General features: G+C 36.9%; 1 protein-coding gene across 3 annotated transcripts in view; it reads right to left on the bottom strand.

Moving 5' to 3' along the window:
- Positions 1–27016, bottom strand: part of PARD3B (par-3 family cell polarity regulator beta) — a 1074947-nt gene that overhangs the window by 357224 nt on the left and 690707 nt on the right. The window lies entirely within an intron of this gene.

The following is a 27016-nucleotide window of genomic DNA, read 5'->3' as shown; positions in this document are numbered from 1 at the left end:
TAGGTGAAGGAGCGGAATTCACAGTAAGTATAACAAAGGAGTGAACTCTTTCCACTGGGTGACAATGCAAAGAAGAAATGGATAGCCAGGTTTTCCAACAATAGTGGGAATTCAGGGCATTCACCCTTTGGTAATTGAGAGTTGATTGTATATATGAATAGTTAGCTGCAACTGTTAAAGTGAAAATTTAGATTAAGAAAAAACATTGAAGCAATCAACACAATCTAATATTCATGAAATTTCTGCAATGTATGTGTTAGTTGCTGTTCAGAGAACACTGAACTAGTTTACAGATCATGTTCAATGTCTACATTGGAAAACTACTTTATTTCCAATTACTTCAGGTATTTTAAGTTAAATTTAGGGGAAAAACTGATATAAAGAGAATGATTTTGATTTGGCTAACTTATCTGTCTCATGTATAACTACTTATTGTTTATGCCAAATAGTTTTTCAGCTTCTTTTTAACAAAATCCTGACTTTGGAGTAGTAACCTGACTAGTTAAAAATATTCATCTCTCCAGATATTCATGCGGTTTTTTGTTTTCATGTAATGGTTTTGAATAATAAGACACGGATGAAGCATCTGAGGTTAAGTTTTTGGACAGCTATTATTTTCCAAATAAAAGGGACAGAATTATGTATTTTGCCCTTCACCAGTCCTCCTTCTTCCTGCCTGGCACATGGAGGGGCAGCAGCCATCCCACAAACATGAGCTTGGAAGCTACATGGTATGGATGGAGACGCAGGAGGCCAGAAGTCTGGTATTTGATGACTTATTTGAACAACTGTACCAACCCTAGCCTGCCTGCCTCCTCTGTCCTTGACGCCAGACAAGAAGAAACCCTTTTTTAGTTAAGCCACTGTTATCAATTATCTGTTATTTGCAGTCAAACACATCCTAATTGTTAAAACAAGTAATCATAAGTATTCAATGGTCCTTATATAAAATATACTAAAGTTTACCTATTTTAACACCAGCTATTAGTGCTTCTTATTTATGGCAAATACGGTCTATCAGATACAAATATAATTGTGGGGAAAATAATTATAGAAACGAGGGGACAGGTGATCTGAAATAGAACTAAGAAAATAAATAACAAAGTGGTAAAATATATATTGCCATATTTACCTTGAAAAATCAAATTAAGCAAAATTTTATTGGTATCAATCTTGTTATCACCCATTCAGAAAACAAGACAAAAATAGAGCATCTTCTTTTTTTTTTTTTGAGACAGAGTCTCACTCTGTTGCCCAGGCTGGAGTGCAGTGGTGTGATCTCAGCTCACTGGAAACTCTGCCTCCCGGGTTCAAATGATTCTCCTGCCTCAGCCTCCTGAGTTGCTGGGACTACAGGTGCGCACTACCATGCCTGGCTAATCTTTGTATTTTTAGTAGAGACGGGGTTTCCCCATGTTGGCCAGGCTGGTCTCAAATTCCTGACCTCAAGTGATCCACCCGCCTCGGCCTCCCAAAGTACCGGGATTATAGGCAGGAGCCACCACACCCAGCCGAGCATCTTTCACTAATCTTGGTATAAAAGGCTAATTATGCTGTTAAGATGTAGCTAATTTAAGATTTAAATAACTTTTAAGTCTGATATGTTTTCTTTTAAAAGCAATATGGGAGCATCAGTGGAAAGCTGAGGATAGTGGTTTCCAACCTGGATTCCCAATCTACATTTGGGGGCCCCTGAAGGAAATACTAGGCAATAATAATGAAGATCTGAAAAGTTATTGCTAAGTATCAAAATGAAGATTCACAACTATACATCTTACTAAGCTCACATACTTTCCAAAAGAGCAAATATTTCTGCTTTGGGCTGAAATTATGTCAATTAAGGGTAATAGTTATCTCATGTAAATCAGAAATTCTAGCGTGTTTGTGTATATTTGTCTGTGTGTGTGTATATGTATGGCATATTTACTTGTAATATATGTCAATAATTAAAAGTTGAGCAATCAATCATGATCACATAGCAGTGACTTTTATCAGTGAATAAAATCCTTCAAACAAGGGGATTATGGGGGTGTCCCACCATCATCCACTGTAGCAAATGCATGACACTGTGGTTTCCTATATTATCAAGTGACTCTGAAGGTCCTTGCCTGGCAGCAATCTGATATTTTGCTGAGGCTTGAATTTAAAACACTTTGCAGAAAGCACACCTGGAACAAAGCCTAGCTTCTGAAATCCTTAAGAGTATGATTTTTTTCTTCTCTGCTTGTTTTTGGATATATAGAAATTCTCCTCAAGTCATTATTTAAGGTACACTTCAGGTAAGCTCATGGTAACAGAGTAATGTAATAAATGGTAAAGTTCCTTTTAGTGGCAGAATGTATTATTTTTTGTGGCATGGCAGTCTCTGTTGGTTGGTCATCCCACCCCCATTTCCAGACACCTTTTTCCTTTTTTGCCTCTGGAGGAGAGGCGAGAAAATCCAGTATGTTCTTACTTCCTAGCCTTTGAGGCCAGGATTGGCAATGAGCCAATTCTGGACAATGAGCTATGTGTGGAAATGTGTTAAAGCCATCTGGGGGAAGACCTTAGCTTTTACTGGTAAGATAAATAAGGCTGGCACGCTCTTTTCCCTCCCTTTATCCCTTCCTGTTTTGCCTAGATCTACTGCAAGATGGTCAAGTGGAAGAATCCCAGAGAATCAGAGATACAACCAATCTGATATCCACTGAAATCTCCCTCCTCTTCCCTGCTAGCAGCCGCCCATTTCTATACTACTTACTAGGTGAGAAACAGGAACTTTACTTCTTTATGTCACCAATAGTAGGGTGTTCTTTCTTTCTTTCTTTTTGTTTTTTTTTTTGAGATGGAGTCTCACTCTGTCACCCAGGCTGGAGTGTGGTGGCGTGATCTTGGCTCACTGCAACCTCCGCCTCCCGGGTTCAAGCGATATTCCTGCCTCAGCCTCCTGAGTAGCTGGGATTACAGACACGTGACATGACACTTGGCTAATTTTTGTATTTTTAGTAGAGACGGGGTTTCACCATGTTGGTCAGGTTGGTCTCTATCTCCTGACCTTGTGATCCGCCTGCCTCGGCCTCCCAAAGTGCTGGGATTACAGGTGTGAGCCACCATGCCCAGCCACCAATAGTAGGGCTTTCTGTTATCTGCAGCCTAGAGCATTCCTAACCAACACAAATTGTATTATGAATTAATTTAGTCCTGTATTTAGATATTATTATTACTGACAGGATATTCTTTACTTTTAAAATTAAAAAAAAATTTTTAACTTTGAGTACATAGTAGGTACACATATTTGTGGGGTACATGAGATGTTTTCATACATGCATGCAATGTGAAATAATCACATGATGGCGAATGGGGGTCTCCATCCCCTGAAGAATTTATCCTTTGTGTTACAAACAAGCCAATTACACTCCTTTAGTCATTTTAATGTATTTAGGTATTATTGTCTGAAGTTGTCCCTTAAAATCTTCAGTTATTATTTGCTGTATTCTAGGGAAAAAATTACATGTTATACTGATATTGGTGAATTAGGATATATTGATGAGAGTATCCAGATAATTCTCTAGAAAATACTGAGTCTATGATACATGCCAGTAGGAGAGAAGCACATAGCTGCCTTTTAGCTTATCCATTTCCCCTTGCTTGCTCAACTTGGTAAGTACTCTTCAGATCTTAATTTGTTTTTGCAAGTGAATTTTCTTACTAGGAAAAGAAATATTTCTGACAGCTAAAATGACTATTCCAGTTCAGTGGGAAATTACTAATTATGCCTTGTCACAGAGTAATGCATTTTTGTTTGTCAGGTGTAAGTGTGGTTATTGAGAATCAGCAGCCCAGCAGCCCAATTGCCCCTGAAGGAACTTTAAAAAAAAATCAATGAAATTCCTGAATATAAATTCCTGAATATAAAAGTTCTTGGAAATCTTAACAAGGTACTAACTTTGCTTTCTCTCTCCTTACTCCTAAGACATTACCTGAAAAAGCCTCCTTGTTTCCTTTATCATGAATGAATGATGTCACTAGTAAAAAGGATGAATAAATTGAAATTGGGAAACAATTTGAAATAAGTCTATTTAATTATAAGAGTATGTCATTATTTTTATAGGATTAAGTACCAAAAAGTTTTGAATAAAATACTCAAGGCACCTTTAATCATTGAGAACTTAACATTGAGGAATTAGAAAATTACAATAAAGTTAGTTTCTGTTTAGGTAGGAATTTATCCAGTCTGTTTATCTGAAGTCAAATGCAAAAATTCTGAGTTTTGAGTGATTTACATATTTAAACAAGTCTAAAGTGACCTAGGTTCAAATCTAGACTCTGTTCCCTACTATTTGCCTCAAAACCTCAATTTTCTCATCTACAAAATGGAATAATACCTATTCTTTGAGCTTCACAGGTTTTTGAAAAATGAATGATTTATACTTATTTTATTCATACTTGGGTACACCTTTTATTCAAGACTATACTCTTTTCTTCCTTTTGAGAAACTTTAGTCTGCAAATAACATCACTGGTAAGACAGTCTCTTATTACCTTATTAATGAGGTTGTTAAAATGAGGTAATTTATTTTCCTCCTTCCACCTTTGTTCTAGCCAGCATCACTTAAAACCATGCATTTCAATATTTTCCCCAAAGAGCTGAGAAGTCTCTTCTGTCAAATTGGTGCTATATTCCTCAAAATTATACTTCATTTTATTTTAAAACTTATTTTGGACTCATCATATATCTCAGAAGTAAAATTTTAAATATACCACTTCCAGACCTGTATTTTTACTTTTTATCTGCAAATTACTGCCTCCTAATACTAGTGGCATTAGAGCACTTTCCACCTGATTTCAAATCAGATTTTTCTACGTCCTTGAAACTCAATTTTCTTTCTCTTATTTTCCAGTGGACTTTTAACACCCAGAGAAGCACAGAATCTTAAGAGGGCTGACCAGTAATGTGAATCAATACTGGCTTCTGCCACGATCTTTTACCTCAAACCTCTAACAATTCTTTTGTTCAGTGTTAAGAAAAAAGTCAATTTGATTTCCAAGTTGATGCTTATTTTTCTCCCAATATATTGGAAGCGTTCTCAAAAACCAATTATATGAGTGAGCTTAATCAGTCTGTCTTCATGCTTATTTACTTTCACTAATGCATGTATGTCACAAGACATCGTGATGCAAAACTGCTAATTTATTTTGTGATCAGATCCCTGATGATCAGCAGTTCCTTCTTGGGCTTGGTATTAATGAGTTCTTGCAGTTGACTCTAAAACATTTCTGTGTCAGCATTCTTTCTCATTGGAGGAGGCAAGGAGTTGAATGATGGCTATGTTCACTAGGGCTCACTAGCTAAAGGTCCTGGGATGAGAGAAGGCCTGAAGTTTAGCCTAAGAACTTGATTAATAACCAATACAGTTGGTGCCATATAAAATATGGTGGCAGCCTCTTTTATTACAGTATTAAGAAAAACATCCTTCCTCTGGTTTAGAGATTAGATGAGTTATCTTAAATGTTTGAGGTTCTTTATGATGCCCTAAGAATTTTACCTTCTTAAAACCAAACATCAGACTGAAGGACATGCTTAGAATAGCTAGAACCTTAAAATTTCATATTTTTATTGACTATTACTATTTGTTGAATGTATTTATTCTATCTTCACCCCTCTATCTGCCTTTTCTTTAAATGAAGCCAGCTTGTAAACTCAAATCCTTTGCTGCTGATATAAATTACAATGAGATCAAAGTCACCTCATAGGACTGTGGAATCATTAAAATTAGGGCATACCATGACATTTGCATGACATTTCTGCTTCTGAGCTTGCTTTTGCTCTCCCTGCTGCCTGGAATGCCTTCCCCTCTCTTCTACAGTGATACAAATCCAACCAATCCTTCTGAAGCTCAAGCCAAATCCTTCCTTGATGAATACAGCCCCGCTGATCTTGCCCATCTCTGAGCCCTGTTGCCCTATTGTCTGTGTCACACAATTTGGCACCTTCTATTTCAGAGGTTACTGTTTATAAATCACTTGATCTTAATTGTTTCCCATGTGTAAGTTTTACCCTCTCTGAAATCTATGCCTTTTAATTTTGTGGATCCTCACAGTACCTTATACAATATCAGTACATAGCAAGAAGTCAAGAAATAGTTTTTTATGCCATAATTTGCAAGAGCATATAAATGTTAAAAGAGTCTGTTAACAGTGTTGGCTGAAATGGAGAAACAGCATGGGGACTGTAAAAGAAAAATAAGAAACAGGGAAGTTTAGAATGATTTCTCCCCTTTGAAAATAAATCCGTAAGTATGCATTTGTAAAATTTCACAATGAGCTAGACTAGCTTGAGTTTTAGTAAAAACTCTGAAAAAATAACTGCAGATATTTCAAATTGTTTGAGAGGAATGCCTTTTTTTCTTTTATTGTCTTCTTCTTTAGCACATTAAGATTGAGGATGAGATCGTTTTTGTTGAAAATCCTTTTAACAGCCCTGACTACAGGGGCAAGTCAATAACAAGCCCTAAAACTGGCATATCTTATTGAAAATCACTTATATTCCCTCAACCTGAGTCTGAAAACCACAGGTTTTAGATAAATCAACAAAAAGAACACCACCATTTCTCATCTCTTCTTTCCTGGTTGAATCAGAGACCAAATATTGAAAAGAATCCTTTAATTGCTAAAAGAATAGAATCAGTAGTTCAAATCTAGTTAAGCAGTTAAGCCAAAATCATGTTTCTTGAAATTATTCAGAGTGAAGCAAGGGAGAAAGGTCAAAAGAGACACAAGAATGCAACAGAAAATAGCAACAAACACCACAGTAATTGCAACCACTGACTGAGTACTTTCAGTGTTCTAGGCACTAAGCTAAGTATTTTCCATGTATTAACTCTCTCAAAACTATATATCTGTATATGTGACTACAGAGAAATTATAAATTAAGCAACAAGTTGCTATGACTCCAATTAAGACTACAATAATTGTATTTTTGACCTATAATGTTTGCATGGAGTTAGGAGCTTAGAAAACAGAATTCATTTTCATTTATTTATTTTGGTTTGCCATCTCATTATTATGTCTTCTTAAAATACAACTGCATCTTGAATTAAATAAAATAATGTTCACTTTACTTCTTGTTCTAAATTCAGTGAATTTTCTGTGTCGAGTTAAACAGTTGCCAAATTCCATTTCAGCTTTCAAAATTTATTCTAGAGGTAACTGCATTTTAGTGTTGAATAAACTCTATTTGGTGGGTCTGGGAGACATTAAATCAATAGACATTTAGTCAAAAATTACTTTTTCTCCCTTGAAACGGAAGTCTAAAAGGCAAAGAACAATCTGATAAGAAGCTATGTCTTTTCAAGGATTTGGTGATATAATCTTAGCATAAGAAACATTTTAACTTTTTAGTATGATGTTTCTAATGAGTCTTCTGACTGATGCCTTACAGGATGTGCACGCTGCTTTTAACAAAAATCAAAAGCCCTTCTCTCAAGATTTATGTTTTATATCACAGATGAAGTACTAAAATGATACAAATCTGTATGAACAGAAGATTTCTAAACTCTACTTGATAGCCCATTTAATTTAAAAATATGTATTTGATAAAATTCACCTCTGAAAATTCCAAAGATTTGAATAATCTTTTAACTTTACTACAATAGCATGTAACTTGCACCTAATAAATATCGTGTTAAAAAGAGCACTGAATATTAATTTAAAAATTAAGATATCTCTCTTATTACTAATGTTTTCCTATAAAATATTGTTTTTCCTTTTTGTGAATAAAACAATGAAAAGTGACATCAAAATAATTATATTACACTGAACATCTCTTTGGTGAAGTCTCGGTATATCAGCAGCAATTTCTACTTTTTCTCTGAAAGTAGAAAATCAAAAAGCACCTGAGATTTCACCCTAATCTACACATATCAGAAATCATCCCATTTGTAGGCAGAAAAGCAATGTCCAAATTACATCAGCACATCAAAACCCAAGGAAGAAAAAGAAGCTACAGAGCCCTTCACATTAATTTCAAAAGTAAATAAACCAAATGATTACTAACATTTAGAGACTGATGATCAGATCTGCCAACTTGAAAGTGCATCGATTCCATGTATCACCCCAATCTTCCCTGAAGGTTCGTGTGTGTATAGACATTTTGTGCTTATTGTTGGAAGACCTTGCTTTGTCTAAGTCTCTTGTAAATATATCTTACACACAATAATGTGATGAAACTCTATGTTCACACCACTGAGGCTAACAGGACAGAACCGATTACCGTTCTTGCCTAAAAAATGAAGTATTAATTTATTTGAAGTAAGCTATTGGTGCCACCTCTACCCGGTTTCACTGTTGATATTTTTCCCTGGTTGTTCCGAGGAAAGCAAAAGTTAAAGTAATTTTTGTCAAAACTTCAGCATTAATGCCAACAAACACAAGCAAGAAGTAGGCAAACTAAGATTTACGATCACATAAACAGGAATCACCAGTTTACAATAGATAAAATGAAGTCACTTTTTGCAAACCTGTAATTTATATGTATGTGTGTAAAAAAAAGTATTTTCAAATAACAAGAAAAATTTTTTACTAATCTCCGAAGATGAAAACAACAAAAAGAGAAAACCCTATATTTGTATTACTAATCACTTTAGGAAGACCATATCATCATTTATTCAAAATTTATTTTTACTAAATGGAAAAATGTGGATAAGCTGACTTTTGTCAGTTGATCAAAACAGACAACTAATATGATTTAAAGAAAGCATATAATTGCATTTTAAAAGAAATCATAAGATTATGTTCACAAAATCAGTGCAAATTTCATTGTATGACTTCTATGTTCTCATGTCTCACTAATATTTAAAAACTTGAACAAATATCTCATTTTTCTGTTTAAGATCCTCTGTAAATATAAATATATAAGTCAATTTAACTTAGTATCCAATTTGTAACTGCTAGAAACTTTGCATTTCCATGCAGCTGCTAATTTTCACAGAAAAATTCTAGTTGTTTCAAACCACTGAACATGATAATAGCAAAAATGAGACTGATCATTAACTCTAGTAACTGCCTTTGCCTTCATCTTAGGCTTTTAGTTAACCAAAAAACTAATGGCTGTTACCCCCATCAAAGAATTATTACTTAATTTAATCTGTGCAATCTTGTGGACAAATTCAATATTCAACTACCACCTCTAATGCAGATGACTTCTAAATCTGTATCATTAACCTTGATTGATCTCTCTGGAGCTCCAGACTCATATTTTCATTCTCATAACTTGACCCTTCTTCATGATTCTTTCTATTAAAGGCACTACCTTTCTTCTGATCTTCTAGCCTCAAAGTCTCAGGTCAGCTTTGGGTCCTTCCTGTCTCTTGTTTCCAAATATAAAAAAGTGTCAAGTCCTATCCACCTGTCTCTGCCACATTTTATAATACATTTATCATTTGTGTCCTATTCTCTCTGACAATCTTCTTCCACTTCTCATTACTCTTTGTCTAAAATAACCTAGTAAATAGTCTACTTGTGCCTTTGCTTATCCTTAAATTTTGGCAATTCCTTGGGTTCGGAACTTTTATATATTCTGTATACAGATCCTTTGTTGGATATGTGTTTTTCAAATATTTTTAGTCTGTGACTTGTCTTTTCATTTTCTCAAGAGTATCTTTTGAAGAGTAAACATTTTTAATTTTCAAAAGATCTAATTTGTTGATTTTTTTGTACTTCCTAGTTTTAGTGCTCTAAAAAGTTCTGCTTAACCCACTGTAACTAAAATTTCTCCCATTTGTTTTCTAGAAGTTTTATAGTTTTAGTGCTCACATTTAAGATCTGTGAACCATGTCAGATTAGCTTCTTATATGGTGTAAGGTATAGACGGAGGTTATTTTTTCTTTTCTTTTTGCATGTGGACATATAATTGTTCCATATTGAAGGTTTATAAGAAGTGAAATGACATAATTTTACTTTAAAATGTTCATTCTGTTTGCTATTTAAATGATAAAGGGAAACTCCTTAGCAAGGACTTTCAGGAAATAGTTCCTGTTTGCACTGTTATCCACTGCTTTTGCTTGGACCTCCTCTTATGTTCCTTGCTGCTTCCATATATTCCCACTGTTTTTGCCCCACCACCTTTGTCACCTTGATTAATTCTCCTTGGATTAAAGGAAGGAGCCAATCAAGAGGGAAAATCTGAAGACAGAAGAGAAAGAACCATTAACTAATTGAACAAGGCTCTGAAATAAATAGTTGGGTACAGATTCAGAACACAGATGAGCTTAGAAAAGGGAATAACATATCTTCTCTAATATCCACCTCTTTTCCTTCATCTCTTCTTACTCTGTTATTTCTCCAGATTCATAAATTACCCCCATGGCAGTACCTTGGGCTTTCAATCTAGCTCTGTATTGTCTTTTGGTAGGATTCTATGCCTAGTTCCAGAATTTTCAATGCCTGCAATTTCAAAAGAAGCCCTGACGGCTGATGTATTCTGAAATGAATTGATTGCTCCAATATGTATTCACATCCAGAAATATAATTTTTAAGAAAAATTATTTGTCAGCACCTGAGAATAAAATGTAAAGCAATAAATGGACCCTCTGAGTTGTCCCTCTTTGCAGGTGTTGCTGTAGCCATTTCAGCTGACATGTAAGTTCCCAAAAACAGAGGTCAGGACTTTTCATGTCATGTATTCCCCTACATAGTGCTTAGTGTGACTTCTATGACTGCAATGCACTGACTGCATCTTAACTCACTGAAGACAATTCACAAGAAAATCGTTGTCTTTTAACACTCAAGTAACAACTTTATGGTCATAGGAAAAGGTGCTTCCCCTTTCTTATACTTTTGAAACAACACAGAGGTGATTTGTAATCTGCCCCCTCTGCCACAGCCATATGCTCTGAAAGGCAAGCTAGAGGGGCAGATGTATAATCTGGGAGATGATCCAAATCCATGACCTCCTTGGAGCCAAGGGTATTGTGTGTGCAAAGCCAGTTCTGGAGGCCATGCCCAGAAATTTTAATTTATAGAAACAAAGGAGAAAAAAGCACAGAGAAAGAAGAAGAAAAATAAAAGCCTACTGATATCTTCAGCCACAATACACAACTAGTACATCATCTGTTTTACTAAAGTTGACCAAGGTAGTATCCTAGAGAAATAGTGGTGTTTCTTTAACCCTTGTAAACTCCAATAGGAAAGGTAGCTCTTCAGCAATATGACTATGGGCTGTCTTGATCCAAATTCTCAATCCATTCTCTTTGCCAAACTCACCACTTACTCTATGGTAACAGTCTTACATGACTGGTAAGTTACACAAAAATTCCATGAAAGTATCAGGATATCTAGACTTTAGAAAGATGAAAAGCCAAAAATCATTTGGTGCAAAGCAGAGAACATATGAGGAGAGAGGCTTTTGTTAGAATAAATAGGACTGGTTTTGATTTGTTTCAGTACCTAAAGGACTTATCAAACAGCCTTCTCATGCACTACTCTTCAAGTGTGGTCATGACATGGAATTCACTCTGCAGAGCATTCCAGGGGTTCAAAAAGAATTCTAATTAGTATCTGATCCATGGCCACATGGGCAAGGACTACAAATAGCCAGATAAGCCTCTTTTTCCCCACTTTATGATAGGGCACATTATAATCTGATAAAAGCTCCTTTGTGAACCCTATTTTATTTCTTCCAATAACAATGAATCATTACAAGAATCTCTAGACAGAGTAATAAACCATAGCGTGTAACTACAAATATAACCAGAACTTTTTATTATGTGGTTTCTTACTGAAAGGAATTTTCCATTTCAGACTTTCTCAGCATATTATGACCATCATTTCCCACTTTGTTCTTATGTCACATGGCTTTCCATATATTTCTAAGGAGCATTTTATATTGGATTGTCTTGTCAAAAGAGATCCAGTGAAATAAAACCATGTCTGGCTTCATGTGTGCTCTAATCTGCATTAAACACAATGGTTTATTTGAATTCAGTCCTTTATAAAGAATAATCATTCATTCATTCATTCACTCATTCTGCAAAGACACAATGGTGGTATCTTGGAGGATGTGGGAGTCAAAGTCAAATGTAGGAGAGTTAAATCTGCATTAAACCCAATGGTTTATTTGAATTCAGTCTTTTACAAAGAATATTCATTCATTCATTCACTTAACAAACAATTATTAGACTCTAGACTTCTGCTTCCAATAATATATCAATTCTCAAAATATGAATAAAACTCTGCACGTGACCTCACATGCCACAAATAGATCTTGGATAGATTAAAAATGTACATTTAAATGGGTTGATTTGTTCATAGGAAATTAAAGGAAATCCTAAAGGAAAGCCCTTCAACAAACAAAAAAACAAGTGAAAAAACCAACAGTGAGTGATGGTAGGCAAGCAAACTTGCAATTTGAGATTGCCTTTTAGGTAAATGCTGAATCTAGGAACCTGGAGCTTGGGAGGGGACACAATGGTGGTATCTTGGAGGATCTGGGAGTCAAAGTCAAAAGCAGGAGAGTTAAAGCAGTGACCCTCAAGGGGCCTACAACTTTAGTAGAAGACTGGGCTGAAAAGCCTCATCCCCTGATACATTTCCTTAAGCAAAGCCAGTCTAAGAAAATCTGTCTCATCTCTGGCTCTAGATAGGAAAAACAACAATTAAAAAAAATCACCATATTCCTTTGAGAACTTGCAGCCATAATACTGACCTCTTAGAGGTATTAAATCAAGTTTATTTTCTCCCAATCAATTAAACTGTCAGCCAAGAAATTATATGAAAGTGATCCCAGGTTAGCAGTGTCCTGCCAGTACTCCAGAAGAAGCAAATCTAAATCCTCTCTGAAGAAAAGCACACGCAAATCAGGCTCCCCAAGATTCTCATACATTAAAGCCAACCAAATATGACCTCCCAAATGGAAATTACCAAACTTATAAAGAAAAAGTCACCATGAATGAGAGTCAGCAGAGACGTGAGATTTAGACACTAAACTGGAGCTAGAAGGTAGGTCTGGAGAAATTAGTCCAGGTTGTACATCCCTATTCCAACAATCCAAAATCTGAAATACTCCTAAATCCAGAACTTTTTGAGCACTGACATGATGCTATAAGTGGAAAGTTCCACATAGGACCTCACATGCCATTGTTTGTTGTTGCTGTTGTTGAGCAGCTGACATAGGTATTCTGGTGATGCCACTGTGCTGCTTTTTTACCTGAACACATTATTTTTTACTGTATTAATGGTATTCCTATTTTTTGTCATTAACTACTCATATGTGTAAGTATAAAAAATGATTGCCTAATGGTAGCATATAAATTCAGAGTTGGGAATGATGGTGATGCCAAACGACCACAGATTGACCACATGGGTGGCTGAGATAGTGACACCTTTGCTTTCTAATGGTTCAATGTACACAAACTTTGTTTTATGCACAAATTAGTAAAAATATTATATAAAATTATCTTCAGCCTATGTGTACAACATGTATATGAAATGTAAATGAATTTTATGTCTAGACTTGGGTCCCATCCCCAAAATATCTCACTATGTATATGCAAATATTCCAAAATCCAGAAAAATTTGAAATCCGAAGCATTTCTGGTCTCCAGCATTTTAGATAAGAGATACTTGACTTGTACTCAGAATGGAGTGCAGAGTCAAGAAGACAGAAAAATATCAAAAAGGATTTAACACATACAGTTGAGAGAGTATGGCCTAAAAATCATTTTACTAAATAGTAAGAATTCCACAAAGAGGAGACAGAATGAGCAAGAGGCATAGTAACAGCCATAATATCCCAGAAGTGATAAAAAAAAATTAATATAAAGCCATGGGAGTCATACCACATACCAAGAAGGATAATATAAAGAAATCTACACCAAAACCTAGACTGTAGTGAAAGTGAACGTCAAGGACAAAGAGAATTTAAGAGTAACCAGAGATAAAAGACTTATCAAAGGTAAAGAGAAGCCAATTAGACTGATGGCTGACTTTTCAGAGCAGAAGCCATAAGACAATAGAATAAGATCTCCAATGTGTTATAAGTCTAACTTTATATACCCAACAAAAACTAGTTGCCAAGGAAAATACATGTTCTAATAAACAAAACAGTGTCATCATTAGACTAGCATTAAAGAATGTCTGGAAGGCATACTTCAGAAGAAGGAAAAAGACCCAAGAGGGAAGGTCAGAGATTCAAAGAAGAATGGTGAGTTAAGAAATTGGTAAATACTTGGAGAAGTCTGAACAAATATTGAATGCATAAAACACTGAAATTAATATATAATTTGTGGGACCAAAAAATAAGAAATAAAACAAAATGGAAATCATATAAAAATTGGAAGCAGGTTAGGAAAGCTAAAGGGTTCTCAGTTCCTTGTATTGTTTGGGAGAAGGATTAGATACAGACTAATTTTAGATTTTGTTAGGTATGCATGCCAAAAATGCAGTGTATAATTTTCAAATCACTATCAGAAAAAAATGGGATTAAAAAGCAATTCAGCCTAAAATGACAAGAGAGGGAAAAAAGGTCATTAAAAAGTGGTCCAAATTTAAAACTGAAAATAAAACATAAATCTAAATATGCTAGTAATTGCAATAAATGTAAATGTGTTAAACCCCAGTTACAATTCAGGTTGTCACACTGAACATCAAAACAAAATCTAGCTATTTATTAGGACAAGACATACACATAAAGCTTAAGGACACAAAGTTTGAGAGCAAAAATATGCAAAAAGACGTATCAAGAAAAAAGATTTAGCAAGTACTACGTAAAGGATGCCTGCCGTGTGCCACACACTGCTTTTGGAACTGGGGATACAAAGTCTCTGCCTTCATGAAGCTCACTTCTGGAGGCAGGGGAAACAGACAGTAGGTTACATACATCAATAAATGCACACACATTTACTACAGACTGTGATTAGCTCTATAAGGAGGTAAACAGTAAGGTGAGAGAAACTGGCTTCTTGTTGGGTGACTATTTTAGATAGGGTGGTCACAGAAATTGTCTTTGAAGAAAGAACATTTGACCTGAGAATTGAATCAGAGTGAATCAGCCATATAGAGTGGAAGATCACACTGGGCTAATCGAATGCATGTGCAAAGGCCTGAGGAGAGTTTTCCTCACTGAAACTCTCCAGGTGACGGTGGCTCGGGAAAGGGTGGAAAGTGAGGCTTTGGGATGTATTCTTGTGGGATCAACCTGATTTCCTGCTGGTAAATGTCAGGGCTTAAGAGAGGAAAAAGTCAAAGCTGTCTGCATCTGGTAAGGCTTTCCAGGCCCACATGGAAGTGTACCATTGCATCTGTTACGTTTCTCTCTCCAGTGAAATGGCCTGTTGGGGGACTATATTTGAAAATATAACTCAAGTTAGAGTTTATTGAGAGAAGTTTATAGTAAGTAAAAGGTGAAGCTTTGCACATTTCTTGCACTGAAGAAGCCAGTGTTCAACCAGAAATGAAGGCATTTGACTACAGACAGGAAAAGGCACCCAGGGTGTAGGTCATTGTTAATGTGTCCTGAAGGTCTGGGTAGAGACTCTTTGCTCAAACTAAGATTCCCTGAACTTTGTAAAGAAGCATGATAGAAACTATGGAAATGCTGATAGAAGCTTACAGAATTAATCAGTGTTTTTCAAACCTCAACAATTAGTGTTACCATTTTATAATATTCTGCCATTTTCATATAGCATTTTATATTCTTATTTCCTTAAAAATAACTCAGTTTTTGAACAAAAATTTTATTTGCAAAAAACATGTAGCAGCGCTGTAAGTGAAAAATCAGTCTTTTACTAATGTACATTAATTTAAATATATAATTTTTCAAAATAAAGAGTGTTTGCCCATATAAACCATTTAAAATAGGGTATGGGCCACCAGACTACTAAATCAACCTACAGTAGTATTTCTGTGAGGCCTGTTAGTGCAGCAGTAAAATGTCTCTGTCACCAGTTTGATGCCAGTATTTCCAAATATCTCTCACAGCTCACTGAGGGCATGCCATGATATTTTACAAAACTAAAACCAAACTGTCTTTTTTTTTTTCTTTTGCAGTTGTGGTTTGGTTTGCTTGGTTTAAAAAAAAACTGATTGGTTAATAAAAGTGTTTTCATTCAAAAGGTAACTTTGAATGGCTTTGTTCTCTTTAGATGGGGTGGAATTTGTAAACTGTTTTGTAGGGGTATGCGGTTTCTAATTATCAGTAGAGTGGGAATGATTCTGCATTGCTTATTTTAGCAAGGAGAAGTAATCTAGGTTCCTTTAAGTTTTCTCTTTCATTTCACACATTCTTCATTAACCCCCTAATTATAAGTCTGTTTTTATTGGATACAGTTGGGCATCATGGGCCTCTAAAAAAGGACTTTTTGTACATGGCATTGCATGGGTACCTTATTAAATAAATTACTAGGACTAAGTTTTTGCCCTCTAGGATACTAAAAATTGACAAGGGGGTTTAATATTCCCTAATTATGTTTTTCCTTATGGCTTTTTTCTTTTCCAGCAACCCATAAATGACAGGTCTCATGGTTAAGCCTTTCTCCATTCTCTTTTCTTCCAAAATACTTCTGTGCTGCAAACAGGTTCCCAAATAGGTTTCCAGTATGACTCCGGGATTCAGCCTTTCATCTCCTTCCCAGAAACTAGAAGCTCCCTTTTCCTGTGGTTCTTCTGCCCATAATCTTTGCCAGTCCCCATGCTAGAGCCTTCCATTTGTACAATATTTCTATTACTAGGTTTTGTACGTGATGGTTTATGTTTAAAAATGTTATTTTTTAATCCATAAATTATTTGTTACCTAAATAGTACATTAAATATAGTCTGAATGTAAAACTCAAATACTACAGATAAAGCAGAAGGTCCCTTTGACCCGCAACCATAATCTTCCTCTTCAATAAAGATAACCACTGTTACTTTTTCTATGCATTTGCATTTATACATAAGCACATGGTATTGTCACTGTTTGCATTCCTATTGTTGCTACTAAACTGAGAACCTTAGGGGCAGAATCCATATTCCATACCACTTTGTATTTGTAGCAGCTGGCAAAGAGCCTGGTATACGGTACATGTTCAATAAATACTAGCTTACTAAATGAGTTTATCATTGGTTGCCCCCCTCTATGCAATAGATAAGAGTTTTCCTTCCTGTATGAAAAAAAAGCTGGATTGGGGGAATATTAATAATATAAGGGAGCCATGACTATTGATCAAAGGAGATTTTTTAAAGAAAAAACATCCTGAGAGGGATCTCTGAGGCTGTGATATGTAATATAAAATATATATTTGGTTTTCCTCTCATTTCCTGACACTCAGCTCCTAAAACCCTTGGAATCTCCAAAGTGAAGTATCTTTGAACGTTAATAAGATGACTGATGAACAAAAGCTCTTGAATAGCCTCAGGATTTGGGTCTGCCTGCCAAGGGAATCAACCAAATGACTAGAGGGTTGGAACTTTCAGTCCCACCCTCTAAGCCCGAGAGAGAGAAAAAGGGCTGAAAGTTGAGTTGCTAACCAATGGCCAATAATGTAATCAATCCTACCTACTTAAGGAAGCCTCCATAATAGCCCAAGAGGACAGGGTTTGGAAAGCTCCTAGATTGCTGAACACACGGAGATGCCTGGAGAGAGTGCATGGAAGCTCCTAGAACCTTCCCACAACCTTGCTCTATTCATCTCTTCCATCCAGCCCTTCATTTGTATCCTTTGCAATGTTCTTTACAATAAATGAGTAAGCCTAAGTAAGTCATTTGCCTGAGTTCTGTGAGCTACTCTAGAATATTAATTGAACCTGAGGAGAGTCATGGGAACTGTGAATTACAGCTGGTTGGTCAGAGGCCCAAGTCACAACTTAGGACGTGGGACTGGCTTCTGAATGGGACAGGCTTGTGGAACTAAGAGCTTAATCTGTGGATTCTGACTCTATCGCCAGGTAGATAGTGTCAGAATTGAATTGAATTATAGGACACCGAGTTGCTGTCCACTGGAGAACTGGTCAGTGTGTGCGGGGAAAAACCATACATATTTTGGTGACCAGAATTGAAGCATTCTGTGCTGTGCTTAGTATTCTGTGTTGTATGTGTGAGAATAGAAAAAAACTGTTTTTCTCCCTATCTCTTAGAGGAACTGACTGGCTCTGGAGCAGAAGTGTGAGTTGAGGCAAGAAAGTGTGAAAGAATAGAACCTAGAGACACCTGAAGTTAAACAATCCTGGGCACCAAGAGAGAGCCTGCCTGAGAAAGCAGGGGAAGGTTTCCCTGGGAGGTGCGTCTTCAAGAGTTCAACTGGCGCTCCGAGGCATAAAAGGGCAAAATATGGTCAGAGAGTAACTGTGACTAGCTGGGAGTTGGGAACCTGTAGATGGAGGGTGATGGTGGCAAAAGACAAGGCTGGAAGGGCAGGTCATGACAAGGTGATGGAAGCATTCGTATAACTGGTTAATAATACTGAACTTCAGCCGGGCACGGTAGCTCACGCCTGTAATCTCAGCACTTTGGGAGGCCGAGGCGGGCGGATCACGAGGTCGGGAGATCGAGACCATCCTGACCAACACGGTGAAACCCCGTCTCTACTAAAAATACAAAAAATTAGCCGGGCGAGGTGGCGGGCGCCTGTAGTCCCAGCTACTCGGGAGGCTGAGGCAGGAGAATGGCGTGAACCCCGGGGGGCGGAGCCTGCAGTGAGCCGAGATTGCGCCACTGCACTCCAGTCTGGGCGACAGAGCGAGACTCCATCTCAAAAAAAAAAAAAAACAAAACAAAAAACACTGAAATTCAGCACATTACTGGAGCCTCAATGTAGGAACAAAAGAGTGCTTTGTAAGGAGGCAATAGTATTCTTGAAATATATGTCTTTTAAGGCTTCCTCTTACCTCCAATAAACAGTATTCAATTCATGTTTGAAACTCGTACACCTAAACACCCTTCATCTTACATGAAGTAATAGCAATATTATGAAAACCAATACATCCTAAAATATTTCTCAACATTAGCTGGCAATATTATAACTTTATCAGATTTTAGAAATAAAATTTCAGCTTGACATACATTATTCAACATAGACTGGGAGGTCCATTATGTAAGAGCTCACCTTCAGATTTTCCAGGTTGAGTATTTAATGTGTACTTCCAATATGAGGTGTCGGCTACGATTTGGCTGAAAAAACTTAAGATTTAAAACATTGCTAGAATGGCTAGACAGCCATTTGGTGAATACTGGCAGACTAGATTTTCCAAAGATGTTTAAAATGAAACGTCTTGCAAGTAGGTAGCTTATAATCTCCCTTGGTCACTAGAATCAGAGCATCTCAGCTTTTTTTTTTTTTTTTTTTTTAATTTCTCTACAACTAATGATACCACTCTGTGTGTCTTCCAATGTGACTTGCTGTCCTACTTCTCCCCTCTATCCTAGACTCTTCTACCTTGCCTTCTTGAGTCCAACTATCCTTCCATGGTTGACAAAATACTGTTCATTTTCAACCCAACCTCTTCTTTCAAACCACCTCTGTGGTGTTTTTGTTTTTGTTTTCTTAATTGAAATGCAGTTCTCCACTATGAATTCTACTTTCTCAGCAGCTTTCTCAATTGAAGCTTCTCACACCCATATCATGCAGGTCAGGGTTAGGAGGAGATCCAACTTGGTCCTTTTTTCTCACTTTCTGCATTTTGCTCATATGGAATCTTGCTGCTGCACAGCTCATGCTAGCCTGTCACTCTTCCTTCTACTCCCAATCATCCTTGCCTTCTACTACCTTCATCATCTAACCATCTGAAAGATTTCCACCTTGCAGTGTGGGTAATGGAACCCCAAGGAGGCTTCTCTCTCTGTCTTTCTGCTGGGCTCTGAAGAGGCAGAGGAGGCAGGGGAGGCTCCAGGCTGGGGGGGCCATGACAGCAGTGTGAGTCTCTCCTGCTTCCCCAGGTACTTCCAGTGCCCGCCAAGTTTGGTCTCTTTGCATACATCCACAAGGTGATCCATACTGGCTTCCCATCCACCAGCCCAGCCAAGGCCAAGAAGACCAAACGTATGGCCATGGGTGTGTCAGCACTGACCCACAGTCCCAGCATTTCCTCCATCAGTTCCATCGGCTCCATGGCCTCCTTTGTAGGGGGGCGGCCAGAGCCTTTGTGTTAATACATTTCACTCTTAAGTGTCTATCTACCCTGTCTCTATCTTCTCACTCTTGTTATCAAGAAGTAAATGCCGCAGGAAATTGCTGGTCAACACCTGCAGAAAAGCTGGTCCTAACCTGTAAGTTGGAGCTAAACCCAAACACTGAAGATACCAGCAAATTCCAGTATACCTGGAGATATGTGATCAAGAAATAAATGTTTACTGTTGGTTTTATTATGCAGCATAGTTGCAGCAATAGCTGACAAGTACAATGAAAATCAAGTTGGATACCCTTTTTTACTTACCTATTAAGTTTAACTTAAAAAAAATACTCAAAGCTTTCTTGCCTAAATATTTCTTACTTTTCTTTCCCCTTCCATTGCTAATCACTGACAATTATGCCAACATCATCTTTTATATGGACTATTAGTCTCTCCTTTTTTTTTTTTTTTTGGTGGGGGGGGGCGGTCCCTTCAGGTTCCTACAACCAAAAGATTGATATTACTAGAATATAAAAGTGACCTCTTATTTAATCTGTTTAGATTATCTGAGCCTACAGGATAAAATGGCACTTTTTCATTTGGTGTGAGTCTGTATGGTCTAATCTCTGCCTGCTTGGCTTAACTTGGTATCTTGTCACTTTCTCTTTGTACTGCTGCCACACTGAACTGCTTAAAATTTCTTAAATATACCATGATGTTTCATGTTCTCAGAACTTTCCAGAAGCCTGAAATGTGTTGGCTCATTGACCTTTTCTATATCGCCAGTTTCTATTTTGCTTTCAGATCCTGCTATGGAAGCATATCCTTTCTGAAACGTGACAGCCATCCCCAGTTCCAAATGGAATTAAGCAATATTTCCTCTGTGAGGTTTTTGCATTGAACTCTTTAGCATGAGGGTGTCAAACAAATACTGAATTAGGCATTTGTATTTTTTCTCCTCTACCATATTATAAACATTTTATAAGGCTGAGAACTTATTTTACTTTGTATCTCTAGCACTTAACACAATATCTGTGTAGAGTGGGCATTTAATAAACATGAGTGGAACTAAAATAATTTATTTTGAAACTTGATTTGGAAACATATGTTGTCTCTTTATTTACTCATGAATTTTAGAGATGCATACACCTGCTCCATATTTGAGGAGTAAAGAATTTTAGGAAAAGACTGATATATTTGTTTATAATTCAGTTTAATTCATTGAATTTTACAGACCACATTATTCAGTAATTTTTTTTGCAAATGTGGAAATACTAGAGTTGCTTCACAATCAACTTTGTATAGGAAGAACGCTAGACATATTGCTAACTTCTTTATGACAACTTCCTGAATCCCATGGAAATATAAACCAAGGCTGCAGCATGTGAGAAATGTATATATTTCTTGTGTCGAAAGCTGTATTTATCCAACATAACAAATGACAAAAGCTTAGAAAGCATCCAATAAAGATGTTTGTCCAAATAGAGAACCATGCTGTCATATCTTAATGAGTCGATGAGGAAAGAAAGAGTTCAAGTACACTAACCACTAACTTGAAAATTTTAGCTCCTCATCAATAATAACCATAAAAATTCATGAAAATTTGCAATCCAATTAGAAGATGCAAATATTTTTTAAATGGCCATAACTGGTGTTCCAAAATGTAAATGCACATTCAAATTTTAATATTCTATAAAAGTATGGAATAAGACTCAACACAATTTATGAAATGTCATTTAATAACTCATTGCTCTTGAATTAAAGTGACTATCCAATCACCCTATGGTTTTAAAAGCTCTGTTCTTTTGCAAGGATCTAGAAATTTCTTAGGTCACATTTGAACACTCTAGATTTGAGGTTTATACACATTGCATTTAGAACAAAATGTAAGGCCTGCTGAAGTAGTAACTTCCATACTAAACTCTTGGCCTTTGTTATAAGGATACACAACACCTGCACGTGTGCCTTTGCTATAATTTATACACGTCACATGCACATCTTCTCTCTCATACAGCTCTCAACTTGGCCCACGCACTCCTATACATGTACACATGCACACATACATGTAAGGAAACAAAGGCAAGAACGATCAGATTAGATGTCCCTCTCATACTCAAGGAACTACAGTAGTTTGGTAGATAAATTATAGCTATTGTGTTCCTAGTTCAGCTGGCTGAGGTTACACAACGCAAGTAAAGATGTATCAGATAGCTTGATATGTGTGTGTGTCATGTAGGGGCTGTGTCTTTCATAAGGCACGTGCTAGTGAAATATAAATTGCCCCAAAGCATAAGCTCCACCATACAATGCTGGGGTTCATATCCTTACCCCAAACTAGTTACCAGCTGAGAGGTCAAGTTTTTTATTTTTTTATTTTTTATTTTTTTGAGATGGAGTCTTGCTCTGTTGCCCAGGCTGGGGCACAGTGGTGTGATCTTGGCTCACTGCAACCTCCACCTCGTGGGTTCAAGCGATTCTCTTGCCTCAGGCTTCCAAGTAGCTGGGATTACAGGCATGGGCCACCATGCCCAGCTAATTTTTGTATTTTTAGTAGAGACGGGGTTTCACTATGTTGTCCAGGCTGGTCTCAAACTCCTGATCTCAAATGATCCGCCTGCCTTGGCCTCCCAAAGTGCTGGGATTACAGGTGTGAGCCACCATGCCCAGCTGAGATCAAGTATTTAAATTACCTGAGCTTCAGTTTTTTCATCAAACTGTGTTAGGATACCAAACATACTTAGTGGCCTCACATAGAAATAGCTCCCTAGATTGTTAATGAGTACTTGCTCATTAATTGATAAAGTTGTCTCAGAAAAGGTCTGGACTTGCTGCCAACCATTACTTTCACAGACTTGCCTGTTTTACAGCTATATGGACAGGTGTTTGAGAATATAAGAAATTAAAACAGAAATAGCCAAGCTTTTTAGTCCATTTTGCTAATTAATATGTCAGAGCTCATAAAGAAGAACTCATCGGCCTTCTTCAGTACTGCATCATCTTAAAGAGCTGGGTCAGCAAAGATCTCTGCAGACAGTCAATACATATTAAAACAGTTCCAAGCAGTAAATCAAAACAAAAAAAAAAAAGAAGACACTAAAAAAAGTAAAATTTATAAGCCCTTTCTGTCTGAACGTAAAGGAGCATTAAACTATTGGTTGAGGTGTCATTTTAGTAGACAGAAAGAAAATAAGAAAGAATTCCTTCTTAAAGACACACTTTAAGACCCTGAGTATAAGCAAAATTAAAGCATAACAATAAAAAAAAAGCTGTGCTCAATTTGATGTCATTTTCTCTGGATCCTAATGTTCCCTCAGAATATTTAAATCATTTAAAAATGGTTTTATTGTTAAAAAATACATTTTTCTGTTTTTTTTTTCTCCAGGCATTGCTAGAATTTGAATTTTGTCAGAGTTCAATTAGTGAAACAAGGAAAGAGGTTAAAGACATTTTTGGTTTTTCAAGGCTCTATGAAACTTGTGATTTTTCTTCAAGGAACCAAACAAAGGGTATTTTATTTCTAACTTCTCTGGGCAGGTCTTACCATACCATAGACTTAAATATCTCTCATATTTGGAGGAGGATTCTACCAACTCAGAAACAGGAGAATCATCCTATCTTCCTTGCCAAGGTAATGAGATACAATGCCCTTTTGGGGAAGCCCCTGAAATAGGGGTTAGAGAAATCTCAAGAGTACTGGATTAATTCCAGAAGGGGTGAGGGGAACACTACATTTTTGGGTCAAAAATATTATAAAGATTTATTTTACCTGGGCCTTTGATTGGATCTGAGCTCCGAAGGATCAACCATTTAAAAATTAAGCCAAGAAAAGGGTACCAAAAATATTGTCACAAATTTGGGAGGTACCCAAGCCAGACCAACAGATGGAACTTGGCACGAAATAGCTCTTTACAGACTAAGTAGCTGACTCAAGAAATTTTAACTCAGATGAATTTATTAAAATGTTGAATGTCATCTTGAATAAGAGGCTGGATGATAGATTTAGGTCAGTATATACAATTTAATTTGTTTAACTTCCTGTTGGTCTTGGATAGTATAAAAGCTGCTCACATTTCTATAGTTAAAGAGAAAGAGCGAGAGACTCTTAGCATAAAAAAAAAATACAAAAAAAAAAAAAAATTAGCCGGGCGCCACACACGTGCCTGTAATCCCAGCTACTCAGGAGGCTGAGGCAGGAGAATTGCTTGAATCTGGGAGGCAGAGGTTGCAGTGAGCAGAGATCGTGCCACTACACTCCAGACTGGGCAACAGAGGGAGAATCTGTCTCAAAAAAAAAAAAAAAAAAAAAAAAAAAAAAAAAAAAACTCTTATTTTAACCTAAATATTCTGAAGAAAGAATTTGGAAAAGGGGACAATATCGCAACAAAAAGAAGTTAACTGATTCCTTTTAAGAATGGTGAGACAGGCCGGGCGCGGTGACTCACGCCTGTAATCCCAGCACTTTGGGAGGCCGAGGCTGGCGGATCACAAGGTCAGGAGATCGAAACCATCCTGGTTAACATGGTGAAACCTTGTCTCTACTGAAAATACAAAAAATTAGCCGGGCGCGGTAGCGGGCGCCTGTAGTCCCAGCTACTCGGGAGGCTGGGGCAGGAGAATGGCGTGAACCCGGGAGGCGGAGCTTGCAGTGAGCCTAGATCGCACCACTGCACTCCAGCCTGGCAGACAGAGCCACTCCGTCTCAAAAAAAAAAAAAAAAAAAAGAATGGTGAGACAAGTAGAGATTTATAAGTTAAAATACAACCTGGTAACTTGCTTAGTGGTCACAGATGACCTGTAGCTGACTGAGACTACAGGTGAATTTAGATGAATTTAAAAAATGATTTTGTAACTGAAAGAGGTTGTTAGAATCAAGAGAACCCTTAACCCTCTGCTGCTGCTGCTGCTGCTGCCACCACCAACACCACCACCACCAAATCCCAATGAGATATCCCTTCACGTAAATGCAACGCACAGAGGGGAGCTATGTTTTATGTGAGGGGTGAGTTCCTGAGGATCATTATAATTCAAGACTAATTTTCCAAAAGAAAGAAATGTAAAAAATTGGGGGAGTGGCCAGGCTCTGTGGTTCATACCTGTAATCCCAGCACTTTAGGAAGCTAAGGCAGGTGGATTGCTTGAGCCCAGAAGAGTTTGACGCTAACCTGGGCAACAAGGCAAAATCCCATTTCTACAAAAAAATAAAATAAATAAAAATAAAAGTTAGCTGGGCATGGTGGCATGCACATGTAGTCCCAGCTATCCGGGAGGCTGAGGTAGAAGGATCACCTGAGCCAGGGAAGTTGAGGCTGCAGTGAGCTGTGATCATGGCATTGCACTCCAGCCTGGGTGACAAAGAGAGATTCTGTCTCAAAAACAAAAACAAAAAACAAAAAACAAAAAATGGGGAAGGGTATGTTCTTAGAGTACATAAATTTTGAACCTTATTTGAGTATTTTCCTCTAATGCTGCTCTGTGCTTTCTCAGAACCGTTTCTAGTGTTTTACAAGATGCTCTCATTTAATGTGACTCTACAGTATACGGTTTTTGGTGATTGTTTAGCCCTCTTCATTGCAGGCCACTTTTGCTCCAAAGTTATCAAGTGTCTGGTTATTTTTCAGCATTTCTACAGATGCCCAATGAAAAACGTGAAGTAGTGATAACGTTATAATAGCACTTAAAAATATAAAAATAGTGCATGTTGGAATAACAGTACTAATTAGTAACAGAAATATTCTTTAAAACATCAGAAGTATTTAAACAGTGTGGTTCATGTGACATAAAGACTGCTGGAACTATTTCTATCAGCTAAAGTGAAGCTGCTGTATGGAATTTGCAATGAACCTGTGTGACAACTTTAAAATTCTGCCATTTTTGACTAAAACTTTTTTGGAAGATTATTATTTCAAATTTTGCACTTAGCATAATTCTTTATTAATATTTTATATCACACTATGCAAAGCCAGATCATTGAAATTTACATAAAATGTTATGGCAATATACAAAGATGACAAAGTTCTCATCTAAAAAGAGTGACAGACTTTTAATTGCCACCTAATAGTAGTGTGCTTGGAAATTAAGGTTAGAATAAGATTTGATTTCCTGGAAAAAGCCGGAAGATTTATTATTTGCTCATTTTCAAGAACCAAATTGATAAAAATTCCAGAAAAGGACTTCAACATTTTGCCTTGAAGCCTATCCCAGTACAAAGAAAAGGCTTTTCATCTTCAGGTATTATAACAATATGTGTAAGAGAACTATAAGCAGCAGAATGTATTTAAGATGAAGATACTATAGATTATCCTTGGGGTTCCCTGGTCCTGAGAACTTCCTTCTGAAGCCCCTAAAAGTATGTCCAGTAGTAGAGAATTTAATGGAAGAGGATGTTGGGAACAAGCAGCATGTGGCAATTTATCACTCCCATAGAAATCTCTTTCACAGTGATCTAACCTCTTAGGCTTTTTATTAGGAAAAGCAAGAAAAAAAAATCTAAGAGTTGTGAACCAGCCCTTCCCTGCTGTTATCACAAGAGAATCTGGAGAAAGAAGAAAGGAAAAAATCATAATCTTGCCCTGGAACATGATGGAGGTAATGAGGCATCAAGGCCACTTACTGCTGAAAACATAATTGGCACACAAACATGGGAGACACTGGTGATGGGAAAGACTTCTTTGTTTCACCAATGGAGGGATGCCAGCAAATCATAATCCTTCTGTTGTTTAGAGGGGCAATGCTATGAGCAAAATGGACATTTTCTCCTCCAAAATAATGTGCCCCTAGAGGAAAGGGATTACTCCACTATTTGCTAGCTTAGTAGCTTTAAATGTTTTCAACTAATGTGAATAAATGATGATGGAGGAAGGAAAAAGGAATAGAAGGCAGTCGACTTGGCAATGAAAAAACAGCTTGGATTTTAGGAGTGAAGGTAACTCACACATGATAAAGACCTAAGAGATCCTTAG

The sequence above is a fragment of the Pan paniscus genome, chromosome 13 (genome assembly GCF_029289425.2).
Source record: "Pan paniscus chromosome 13, NHGRI_mPanPan1-v2.0_pri, whole genome shotgun sequence".
NCBI classification, from domain to species: Eukaryota; Metazoa; Chordata; class Mammalia; order Primates; family Hominidae; genus Pan; species Pan paniscus.
This window is presented reverse-complemented; position numbering and strand designations above follow the sequence as displayed.